This window comes from Myodes glareolus, chromosome 16, assembly GCF_982192425.1.
Source record: "Myodes glareolus chromosome 16, mMyoGla1.1, whole genome shotgun sequence".
Lineage (NCBI taxonomy): Eukaryota > Metazoa > Chordata > Mammalia > Rodentia > Cricetidae > Myodes > Myodes glareolus.
The window spans coordinates 11,209,697-11,222,044 of NC_142041.1; the positions used below are offsets into that span (position 1 = coordinate 11,209,697).

The 12,348-nt window shown below is 45.7% G+C and overlaps 1 protein-coding gene across 12 annotated transcripts in view; it reads right to left on the minus strand.

Moving 5' to 3' along the window:
- Fam110b (family with sequence similarity 110 member B) overlaps positions 1-12,348 on the minus strand; it is a 131,220-nt gene that overhangs the window by 17,709 nt on the left and 101,163 nt on the right. For 3 of the 12 annotated variants that reach the window (XM_048420274.3, XM_085677039.2, XM_085677037.2), the window contains exon 3: positions 8,721-8,815. The exons of 7 other annotated variants lie outside the window; for them this stretch is intronic. The gene's annotated coding sequence lies outside the window, so the exon portion shown is untranslated. Of the gene's footprint in view, positions 1-8,468; positions 8,599-8,720; positions 8,827-12,348 lie in introns of those variants that run through there. 2 more of the 12 variants (XM_087897083.1, XM_048420276.3) reach the window with 2 other exon arrangements.

Here is a 12,348-nt window from a genome sequence, read left to right on the forward strand (position 1 = left end):
TGGAAACAATAACAGAGTCATTGACCCGAGAGATAAAATCAGACTGATCAGAGAAGCCCCATCTTCTCGGGGCTGCTCCATGAGAAGCCTGGGGTCGCATGGACCATGTTCTGACCTCCGAGATGTGCTCCCAGGACGGGCACATTAGTCAAGACAACAAACAGAGGAGCTAGAAGGCAAGAGGGGTGGGGGGGGGGCTGTTGACTGACCCTCTGCTACATGGCAGGCAGGGGAGAAAAAGAATGACATATGGAGCTTACATGTATGGCGCAACTAAATATTGCATGCGGCAGGGTAGGAATGGATGTTGACTAGGAAAAAAAAGCAGAGATTTAGCATGGTAGACAGTGTTGTCAATGCTCACAGGAAGAGCTGTGATAAAGAAACAAGGAAGTGAGGGGCCTGCAGGAGTCATTGGAATAGAGAAGGCTTGTTTCTTGGGTTTTGAGATAAAGGGACAGCTAGTGGAGGGTAAGGAGAGCTGGCCGAGGGTATTCATTTCAAGATGGCAGAAGTGGGGTATCCTGTGCTGAAGGGAATGATACAGTAGGAAGAGGTGTGCCCAGGCTGCAGGAGAAACCTGCATACTGAAAGTGGGGGACTAAAAGAATCAGCTTAAAATTGAACATGGAGGGACAGTGAGTCACAGGTGTCAGATATCCTGTGCTGATGGGAATAACATAGTAGAAAGAAGAGTGCCCAGGCTGCTGGAGAGATCTCCACATTCAAAGTGGGGGACTAAAAAAAAAAATCAACTTCAAAGTGAACACGGAGGGACAGTGAGTCACAGGTGTCAGGCGATGGAATCAGACATTTACTATTGCCTGTGACGTCAGGGTTCTGAAGGAGTTCGCAGAAAGAGTGGTGTAGGTGTGTGCCGCTCCTCAGCGCACCGAGGTGGCACAGGGAAGGGGTGGGCAGGGGCTACAGGCTGAACAGAAAGCTGCAGGGAGGTTCCTAGATGCGGGCGAGTCAGCAGTTACGTAGGGCAGACTGTGAGCTACCACAGAGGCAGAGCCTCGTAGGCGCTGGAAGCTGGGGTTCCCCATCTGCTCCAAGACTCCTGCCAAAAGCAAACGGTCTGAATGAAAAGTCTACCTATAGAACCGGGAAGGGGAGTGTCGCCTTTGCGGATTTTCAGTCTACCAATGGGGAATCTGAAACCCTAAGCCAAAAGAGCTGAACTCCCATAGAGTTTGGGTTGTGTGACTTCCGATCAAGGGGTCCTACGTGACAGGCCCTGTGCCAGATGCTAGAGACACTCGCGGGAAAGGGACAGGTGTAGACCTTGGGCCCATGGCATCCTGGGGCATCCTCACACATCTTAGGGAGCAGAGTGTACAATTGAAAGTTCACTAGGTGAGGGTTCCTGGCTGGATTCTCACAGAAGTGTGACCTGTGCCCATAAGAAGAAATGGCTGGGATGGCCTTGTGTGTGGGGATATGGAGTGTTTGACACGGGCTACACCACTGACTGCTATGCGACCCTCGTGCCCATCCGTGAACACTTTTTACTCTCAAGAGTGAGAGGCTTTTTACTCTCAAGGATGGTGCTGGGGTGCGCACATACTGGCTTCTGTTGTGGTGCTGGGGTGCACATACTGGCTTCTGTTGTGGTGGGAGGTACAGCGGTTCTTGAGCTCACAGCTAAGTACTTAATCACACACACAGGGTTGTCTCTTCAAAGGGAGGGGTACATAAACTACTTTTGTTTTCCACTCAGAAGGCTTGGAAAGGATGGGGATTAATAGCCTCATGACCCTTGTGCTATCTGTGTGGCTGAGGCCACAGGCTCATCAATCTATAGAACGCATCTTTAGGGAGGTGTCACCTGCAGGAAGAGTTTTGATGCAGACACACATTGAGCTTTAACGGGGATTGAGTTCAGCACCATGAAAACTTTCAGCAAATTGCACTGCATTCAAATTTGTCAAAAATAGACTTCTTGAGGGCAGACTCCCAAAGTTGAACCAACACCAGCTACTGAGATGCATTGGCCAAATCACCTTCTTGCCTCCCATGGATCATGACTCTGCTGGCTGCGGTGACTGCAAAGACCCCCACATGTAGTTAATGTACTGTGGAAAATCCTATCAGGTAAAGGCTGCTTCCAGACGTAAAGAATACAAACATTTGAACAGGTAAAACAATCGAGATCCAGAATGAATTACTCTGCAATGAAATGAACGTTTTAACCAGACAAAGGATAGTATAAAAGAGGCTGGTTTATAGTCCAGCCTGAAAAGTTTAGATGGGATTCCTACAACAGGTAGGAGGAGAAGAATGTTAAATTACATTCAAGTATGCTCTATGACTCTGAAACTTCTCACTACCAAAGCTGAATTTACTATTTCCAGAGTTAAAAAAGGAAAGAAAAACATAAAACAAGTTTAAAGATAAACGAAAACAAGTAGTAAGCATGAAAATCTTAATTGTTGTGCAATGTATTAAGCATATGGTAAGAAAATGTGTGTGAGAGATTCTGTCTATGAAGAAACAGACACTGCAGCAAAGGGAATAAGAGAAGTGGGCTGGGTGAAAGAGTGACAAAGGTAACTAAACAGGAGGCTGGCTTGTCCTCCCTAGCTGTGCTAGCAATAGCACATCTGTGCTGGCTGACATCCGACATCTTATACGGACCCAGACTTCAGGTACCGAAGCAGAATCTTCTTAGGTACGCACATGTGCGATGGTCTTGGAGGTGCAGTCACTGAACTACTTGACGGGAGTTTATGCCACGCCAAGGAGACCCTCGAGGAAGAACTCCTTGGGGAAGCTCTGCTGGGGCTTTGAAGCAGGCGGCTGTAGTCTGGAGGTCTGTGACAGCCTCTAATAACATTAAGAGCTGATGTTTGCCTGCTTAACAGTGTGTTAATGATGTGTTACATCTACCTGCAACATGTCACTTTGCAATGGATTATCCACACACTAGAAAACATTTGGACAAAAACTGCAGGCCAGAAACTAAGCCACTAAAACCTCCAGTCAGGGCCTAGCACACTGAGGAAGGAGGCCCCAGGCTCGGAGCTGAGGTGTGCCACACAGACACATCCCATCTCCAAGGGAACGCTCTGGGCAGCACAGTTTCCCTGCATTAGCTTTGAGGTTCGCACTCTGCTGTGAAATTCTTCTTCCTTTATTGGCAACTGCAGGGAAGGTATTGGATTTTTCCTTTTTGTGTAAAATCTTTGAAGATAGCTGGTGGCTTGTGTACATTTATCTGTTTGACTTACTAACACGTTCTGCATCCCTCTGAGGGTTATGTGTAAAGAGCAAAGAGGCTGAGCCTTCCTGTATTTACAAGTATAATGAGAGGAAGATTTTAGTAAATGAAGCTGGTGCACCTATAGAGTAAATTTCTCCACAACTGGCCACCAAAATACTTTTATGCCAGGAGACAAAGAAAATAACACTATCTAAAGGTATCACTGTCTGTTTCAACAAGTTTCTCAGTGAGCACAATCTGTGGACAAAGAACTATCAATTCCTAGTTTCTCATTTTTCCATGCCAGCTTTTTTTAAACAGTATGACATACAGCACAGAGGGATGTACTTCTCAGCTAAGAAAGTCATGTGTCACTCATTCCAAAGTCTGTCTCTCTACGCACAGGGAAAAAGACAGACACTTCTGTCCTTCCTCTCTGACTGATGGGAAGGGCTCCTTTAAGCAAAACTCTAAAAAAAATAATGTGTGTGTGTGTGTGTGTGTGTGTGTGTGTGTTCCTTTATGGTAGGACCACTTGAAATCCTTGGTTCAGTTCTCCAGCCAGACTGTGAATGTGCCAAACAGAGTCTGGCAGGGCAGTGGGGAATGAAGAAGATATAAAGATTGCAATGGTTTTTCAGAGACTAGTTTTCTCTGGTCAGATAACTCATACGGAAGTATAATGCCCCCAACATCCTCTAGTGATGTATGGAAGGTCATGGTACAATGAACCAGAGCAGATGTTGGCCTTCACCGATCATATCTGGGGACCATTATTCTCCCGTGACTGCAGAAGGTCATAGAACAATGAACCACAGCAGATGCTGGCCTTCACTGACCATGTCTGGGCCCAGTATCCTCTCGTGATGTGTGGAAGGTCATGGAACAATTAATCACAGCAGATGCTGGCCTTCACGGACCGTATCTGTGCTCCAGAATCCTCTCGTGCCTGTGCAAGGTCATGGAGCAATGAGCAACCACAGAAGTAGTGGCCGTCATTGACCATGAAAGAAATCCTCTGGGGGTTGGCATTTGTCAGCTGCCATAGGAGCACAGGAGCACAGACCTCTAAGGTGGCTGCGGAGGTGACAGACAGGCTGGAAGCACTCAGCATGTAACCTGACACACAGAAGTAGTGCTAGGAATTTTTACAGCAGAGACTTTATTTTTAATGGAAAGACATTCAAAGTACCTTGTGGGAAAATTACGCCCCTGGTCAACCCAACAGTTGCAAAAAACAAAACAAAACAAAAAACCAAATATGTAAACTTAAGGCTTCCTTGTAAAATGAAACACGCCAAAATGAAACCCATTATTTATAAATGAATCCTCCTAGAAGCTTAGGAGGTACGACACTAAATTTGTTACCTGCTTAAAGAGAATGCTCACGTGTGCTATGCTGCCTTCCAGCCCCTAACGTGCTTTTTCCTCTCTCAGTGTTTTCTCTTTTGCAGTATGTCTTCCATATTTCATTTTACAGGCATTTAGGGAGTTTATATTTTAAAGCATTATAAATGCAATTATGCTTTTTAATGTCCATCTTCCTACTCCTGCTGAAACCACTTGTAAGCTGTAGGGACTTACATGAAGTTTCATAGATTCCTCCAAGGCTTCTATGTATACAGTCTTGTGAGACAAGCTAAACAGCGAGTAAGCTATTATAAGAAAAGTAGGCTAATGATATGGAACCAGTCTAGATTCCCACCAGCAGATGAATGGACAAAGAAAATGTGGCGGGGGGGGGGGGGGGGAGAAAATATGAGGTATGTACACACAGGAATTTTAGTTTAGCCATACAGAAAAACTTAGTTTCCATGCTTGCATGGTTAGTACGTTACTGATTGAGACATTTACCAAATAATACATCTATATAACCGATATCTATCTACCTACCTATTTACCTCTACTTAGAAGTAAGAGAGAGTTACGTGCAGGAAGGAAGGGAACCAGTGGGGAGGAGGCTGACAGGGGCAAGCACAATGATGTATGAAGACAGCACAATGAAGCTCATCTGTGTGCTATTTAAAAATAATTAAAAATAAAATGAGAAGCAGGCAGCCAGTTCTCACTGCATACTGCCTTGTTTGCTCCCTAAGAACGTGTTGATAAGAGGTTAAACAAATCAAGGAAATGAGAATTTGTTCAGAACTGATTTCTTGTCTAGCAAACCTAGAAGAACAAACCTCTTTTCTGATTAAATTTCGTAGTATTTTTCTAATCCATATAGACTAAGAGTCAGTGACAGCATACTAACATTTCCTAAATTTCTTCATTCATTTGGTACCCTAATATTTATGTATTTATTTATCCAGAACTTTGGCTGTTTGATTCAGGGCCTCGCTGTCTAACCTAAACTTCCTAGAACTGGCTCTGTAGCCCAGACTGGTTTCAAACTTAAAATCCTCCTGCCTCTGTTTCTTAACTGCTGGGACAACACACACTAGGTTCTGCATTTTTATTAAGTTATCATTTCAATAGAAATAGATATAAAAATAAATACTCTGAAAGCTCACGCTCCATTGACATGTGAAAGTCTGCTTTAGTAACAGTGACAGGCATTTTTTTCTTTTGCTAAAAATAACAAGAGAATTCTATTCTTCCTTATACCTCCCACCCCCAATGCTCCCTGTAGGTTTAGGGTACATCTTACTATATTTCACCTCTCCTCACACACATACCTAGAATGTGGGATTTAAGGGCTATAAACAAAGATAATGGAAATGTCCACTGAAAAATATATACACGGTGTAGCAGGGACCATAATCCGTATCTTCCTGGCCGATTATGTATTTGCCTTTGAGACTAAAGTATTCCTGGTGAAGGGTGCTGGCTGAGAGTGGAACCCAGAACTTATTGTAACCACGACCTAGGAGGGTCTCATGAACTCAGAGAAACCAGGGCCTTAGACACCCATGCTCACAAGCCCAGCTTACTGCAGGGCGACTAAGTTGCCCAAAGAATAGGGAAGTTTCTGCCAACACACACACAGCATCTAATCGGAAGAACCGGGGTCATCCCAACAAGCGAGTGAACAGTAAGAAAAACCTGGTCTTCCCCTTTGTTCCTCCACTAGCCTGACAGAAATAACAAGACTGTCCCCAAAATAAAAATGGAAATAGAGGAAAAGGAAGTGATAGAGAGCAGACAGGCAGGTGCAGAAGCAGGCAGAGAAGCTTCCTTCACACATCTCGGCCTCCTCTTTCTAGAATAAGAAACACGTCTTCCTCATAAATAGAACAAAACTGAACCCCGTGTCACAAACACTCTTAATTAACTTTCTGCTTTCATTCTGCCTTCTGAAGCAACGGCGGGGTGAGAACTGTATCTCAGAAGCTACAATCACAACAGACGGGAGAATAAGTCTGGCACAACCGACAGATTTGTTCTCAATTCCTATTTATAAAGCAGAAGCTGTGATAGGTCCAATGATGCCTGATGACTTTTTGTAATAAAGCAGTCAGCGGATCATGCTGGCTTGAGACAGAATCCAGCCTTCTCTGCACATTGGGCCCTGAAGGTCGTACACAGAATACAGTTAAGGAACTTCCCTGTCATGACTCTAATAACACACATAAAAAGTATTTTCTATAATGACCCAAATGTTACTTTTGGTTCAAAATGACGGCATGACTTTTTTGGTTTATCATTCAATTCTCTAATCCACTAAAATAAGAATTTACTAAGAAGTACAGAAAGAGCAGGGAGATACAGAGGTATCTGAGTCTTCTGGCCTGTTGCTGTGACTAAACCCCTGTTGACCAACACCTAATGGAAGAAGAGGAGAAGGGCTCATTTGGCTCACAGTTTGTGACCACCACAGTTGGTCACCTTGCACTCAGGACACAGATGAACACTGCTGTCCCCCCACATGCTCTCCTCTCTCAATGTCCAGACCCCAAGGACACAAGCCATGAAATCTTCAGGCCCCAAGGACACAAGCCATGGAATCCCCAGGCCCCAAGGACACAAGCCAAGGAATCCCCAGACCCCAAGGACAAAGTCATGGAATCCCCAGGCCCCAAGGACACAAGCCAGGGAACCCCAGGCCCCAAGGACACAAGCCAGGGAATCTCCAGACCCCAAGGACACAAGCCATGCCCAAGGACACAGCCAGGAATCCTAAGACCCCAAAAACACAACCAGGAATCCCCAGACCCCAAGGACACAAGCCAAGGAGTGGTGCTGCCAATATCAAAGTGGCTCTTTCACCTCTGTTAACCCAACACAGAAATGGCCCCACAGACAGGTCCAGAAGGTTTGTTTTCTAGAGGATTCTAGATCCTGTCAATTTGACAATATTATCACAATGGGTGAGTGTGCTGTAACTGACCTAACAAAATAGGTGTCTGGATAAGGTCCTGGAGAAAAATGAGAGCATTTGCTTGGCACCGTGTCCCCAAAATGCAGGACTTGGAAACAAAAAAGGACAGAGAGAACTAGAAACAAAGCAGAGAACGCAGGATCTGTGAAGCTCCAAATGCAGCCATGATAAGCCAGGAACCAATCCTACCACAGCTGTAAGTGAAGCCTTTCTGTCAGTACCCAGGGCATTCTGGGTGAAGGCTTACACTGACGGCAATAGGCCAAGATCACAGACACAGCTGTGGGTCCATATGTGCTCACTGCTGAGTGTGCCTAAGGCCAAGAGTGGGGCGTGAGGCACAACAGGAAGGAATTTTGTCCCCTCAGGAAACGCCCATCCTGGGAAGACGGTTTTAGAGGGATACCGGCTAAAGCTACGGATCCCAATTTGGAGAACGTTGACTCAACATATGACTTCATTCAGTACATGCGTAAGGCTATCGATAGCTCTCACCTTCATACAGAGAGATTCCTGCTTGATTCGATTCTCAGGAACTTCTTTAAAGTGGTACGGCACTGCTAATCTGAGCCTGGCATGAAAGCCAGAGCCCAGATAATCACACAGACGAAAAGAGGCCGACAGAAGATAAGGCATTCAAAGGACATTTCATGAGAACTTCAAAAGACCCAGAAAACTATCCAGAGAAGTCAGTGGAACAACTACAGCCCCCAAATGAGGCCAAATGGCCTTAAAAACATTAAGATTCAAAAACTGACTTAAGGAATTACACGTATCCTTCAAATAAAAAGATTCAAAATAAGGTTTGAAGAAAATCAAGAGTGTTTTCTGGAACAGAATACCTGAAGTCAGAATACAGAGAAGGGATGATGTCAAGGACGAAGGCCATCTAGCTAGCCCGGCACTTGAGGAAGACAACTGTTCAGAAGAAACAAGACTGACCTGGAGCAACCGTTTCAGAACACTGCTGGGAATATAGAGAGGCCTGGGAATGTAGATCCAGATCATCACAGATCCCACAGTGAGGCATGTCACTGTGCAACTTCAGAATATCAGGAGTAGAACCTCAGCTTCGGGAGAAAAACACCCCCACCAGGACACACAGCAGCACTGCTATTTAAAATCAGCACTTGATGTGGCTTCAGAAATTGCAGGAAATCATTTTTTTAAAATGGAAAATGATGATTCACTTACATTTTTTTTTGCTCAGACAATCCTTCAAACGTGAGGCTAGAATAGAGTCTTGCTGACAGAAGGACGGTGCTCCTCAGCACAATGACAGAATAAGCCTAGGAAGAGAGAGAACATCCAAGCAAGAAGGAATCTCCTCCAGACTCGGGATGGCCACAGGCAGGTACGGCAGTAGTTTCGTGACATTGAAACATAGCAGCTGCAGAGAAACGAGTCACAGAGCAGAGGTGAGACAGGATGAGGTGGAACGCACGAGGATTACCCAGAGGCATGTGCGGAAAGTCAGGAGTCCTGCTAGAGAGCCGTGTGGGTGGGACTCCAGGTCAGAAAACAAGGTGAAGGACAGACAGGGAAGCATTTACTACGAACAAAGCCCTGGACAGATGAGGAACATGGGCAGCGCAGTCCAGGAATGTCGAATGTGCAGCTTAACTTAAAAGCAAGGACCAAGAGTCTACATCTTGTAAGCATTTCTTCTTTCTAGCATATCCACCCAGTGACTCAAGTCTAAAACCAACCCCAAACAAGCCAAAGCATGACTGTAGGTTTTACCCAGAATGCAGATTAATTCACAAACGATTTACAATACAGACTGATATTTACAAACGTTTATATTTTCAGATGGGTACTGTGGAGTCTGGGAAGTGGATGTTCACTAACACTCTATTACATTCCCCCACTCTGATGAGCTCTCCCGGGCTTCTGGGTCCACATCAAAGGCGTCTTATGCTACTATATCATTGAGCAATTTCTGCAGCCCTGGCTTTCCTTTTGGACAAAGGACATCCATGAACTGCTCTGGTTCCTTTACTCCTGGTCGCATTCAGTCTCCCATCACTTTCCTATTGCAGGACTGGCTTTTCCATATCAAAGCGACCAGTCGAATCATCTGAATTTCTTGTCTGTGACCTGCCCTAGAAGCCAAGACAGTGCCACTGATGTATCAAGACACCCACTGTTCACACCACAGCTCAGCTCAAACATCCAAATGACCGAACACGCAGCGTATCTAGAGGAGAGAAGCACATGGCTGCTCTGTCCCCAGCCTTCTACACCTCCTGGACTCCACAGCACTAACCAGTGAAGCATCACCTCAGGTGCTGAGTGCCAGGGAGGGCCAGGTCTCTGTGGATCCGGACGCTAGTTCCCCTTCCGGGCTTTGCAATAACTGTTCTCTAGGTTGTAGATGACACCAGCCACGGCCATCCTTTTCTTTTCACCTTGGGAATTTCAAGGATCCCAAAGGCATGGACTCAAAATGAGAGTAGCTTTAAAATACAGCACTTGGGCAATAAACCACTGTCTTGGTGATGTGAGTTGGAAGTGCCACCCCCTACACAGAAACCACTCGTGCGTGCTCCCATTAGAAAGAAGTTACAAAGAAAGCTCTCCTTTCTTGGAGTATCAGAGGCATTGCCTAAGTTGCCCTGCTTGGAACTTCTGACAGGAACACCTTATCAGCCGGTGGGGCGATTCTCCTAGTCTCCCCATGGCACGTCACTACTATGCAGTTCACAGGGCAGCTCAAGAAAAGTGGGGCCGTGCAGATGAGAAAGAGTGACACAGCACGTGACCTCCCAAAAATTCTGCTGAAGACTGAGTTACACAGGACAGCATACCTACGTGCAAATGCAGTCTGACTACTTTCTAAGTGTGTTTTGGCCATGTGCCCTTCTTCACCCACGCTATTCCCTAGAGTCCCTTGCAGAAGCTGGCCTTGTTTCCATGGAGTCGGGGACTTGCATCTGTGATATGGGTCTTTCTCACATGTGTGTGGTCAATTCCCACATGTGTGTAGTCAAGTTCAAGTCTTGACTGAAGGTATGAGCTTGAAGTTGGTAAGACCTTGCCTTGCCTTTACCCTGGCTCTGCTGTATATCGGCTGCATGACCCTGAACAAGGAGCCAATACGAGCCTGTGCCCTGTCTTCTGGGATGGTAAAGGAATGGCAATTGTAGCCTTGCCAGACTGCTGCACAGACATATCATGCATAACGTTACTTTCTAATGTTTAAGGGAATATACAAGAATAATGTCTCTAGGCAATGTTGAAATGAGAATCTAAAGGCAGAATAGGCTCAATGTGGTTGAGTAACTTGTAAATTTATCATCATGATTATTATCGTTTGTTTTAGAGTAACAAAGGGGAATCATTTCTCATAGGCTGTGCCAAACTAACATCTGAAGTTTTATTCGCAGAAGAGAGGTGGTTCAAGTACTTCTTCTATGGGCCAAAGGGGGAGTTTTGGAGTTTGTAACCCACAAATGACTTGGGACATGTTGACTGATGTCGCTACAAAATGCTGGCTGCTTTTCAATGGAAAATCAAAAGAAAGGCAGTCTTCTGAGTGCAGCCTTCTAGAAGCCTCTTTACTATAACCCACATGGCTATGAGCTGGGAACCTGAATGAGGTAACAAGGGAATGGAGGAAAGGACAGACACACAGACACAGGTACAGGAAAGAGGGGGTCAGTTGGGCCACACTGGATGCAGATGCAGAAGCAGCAGCCTGGAAGCTCAATGCATTTATTTTATACATCTGAATCAAGGAGTTGGGATTACTGGAACAGCTGACCAAGAAGGCAGGTCTATGTATACAGCTGATTGAGGAGGTGTGTCTACGGTATACAGCTGAACGAGGAGGTGGTTTATGTACACAGCTGAATGAGGAGGAGGGTCTACGGTATACAGCTGAATGGGATGGCAGTGTTAGCTAATCTCTGTAGAGCTCTTTCTAATGGGGCAGGCTCAGGCTATAAACCTCTGGGAGGCTGAAGCTGTGGTAGATACTTTCTGCACACACTGTTAGTATCTGCACATGAGCTATTTCCCATGTGGCTATTTCCCTAGCCTGACCTAGGGAAGGCTTTGCCATTCCCATGATGCACTGGGATTCTTGACATGGCTCTGCTCATACTAATGACACATGCTCTCTTAGAATGTCATCTGTTTCGCCACACTCCCGCTCCCAAAGTACAGCACAAAGTCACAGTCACGGCTTCCACGAGGAGCATCGGCATAGCAGTGAGCATGGACAAGGAGCATTCTGGAAGAAGCACCTCCTCACCACTAACCCAGTCAGAACCTGACCAGTCACCAATCTCTTTTTCCTCAGGTGAAACAGATGAGTGGCTTCCCGAGGAAAGAGAGCTTGAAATCCGTGCCCAGGAAATCAGTTGGTTTCCTCTCAGGGTCAGTATATCTGCAGATTAGTACCTCTGCAGCCTCGTTCTGTCTGTCTCTCTCTCCCCTCCCCGCTTCTCAGGATAAACAGGCTTCATTTAGGAGTTACTGCAATCGGGAAAAAGAGACCAGAACAGAGCTGGATTCTACTCCAGATAAGTCATGGTTCAGTACAGGAGATTGACAGCAAGGGAGGAGAGCCGGGGCCAGTGAATCAAAATTACTAAGTGGAAGCATCAGGGATGCAGAGCCTCTGGTTCAGTGGACCTTCTATGATTTTTACTGAAGACAAGCCAGTTGGGGTACGAAGAGACACCAAATAAGGAGAAATTCGATGATGGTCATATAAAAGGGGTGGCTAATCTCTAAACTGTAGTAGTAAAGGATGTTGCTACCTCAGAGTGATCCAGGTGCAAGATAAGGAAGATGAGGTCATGGCTCTCGGCGC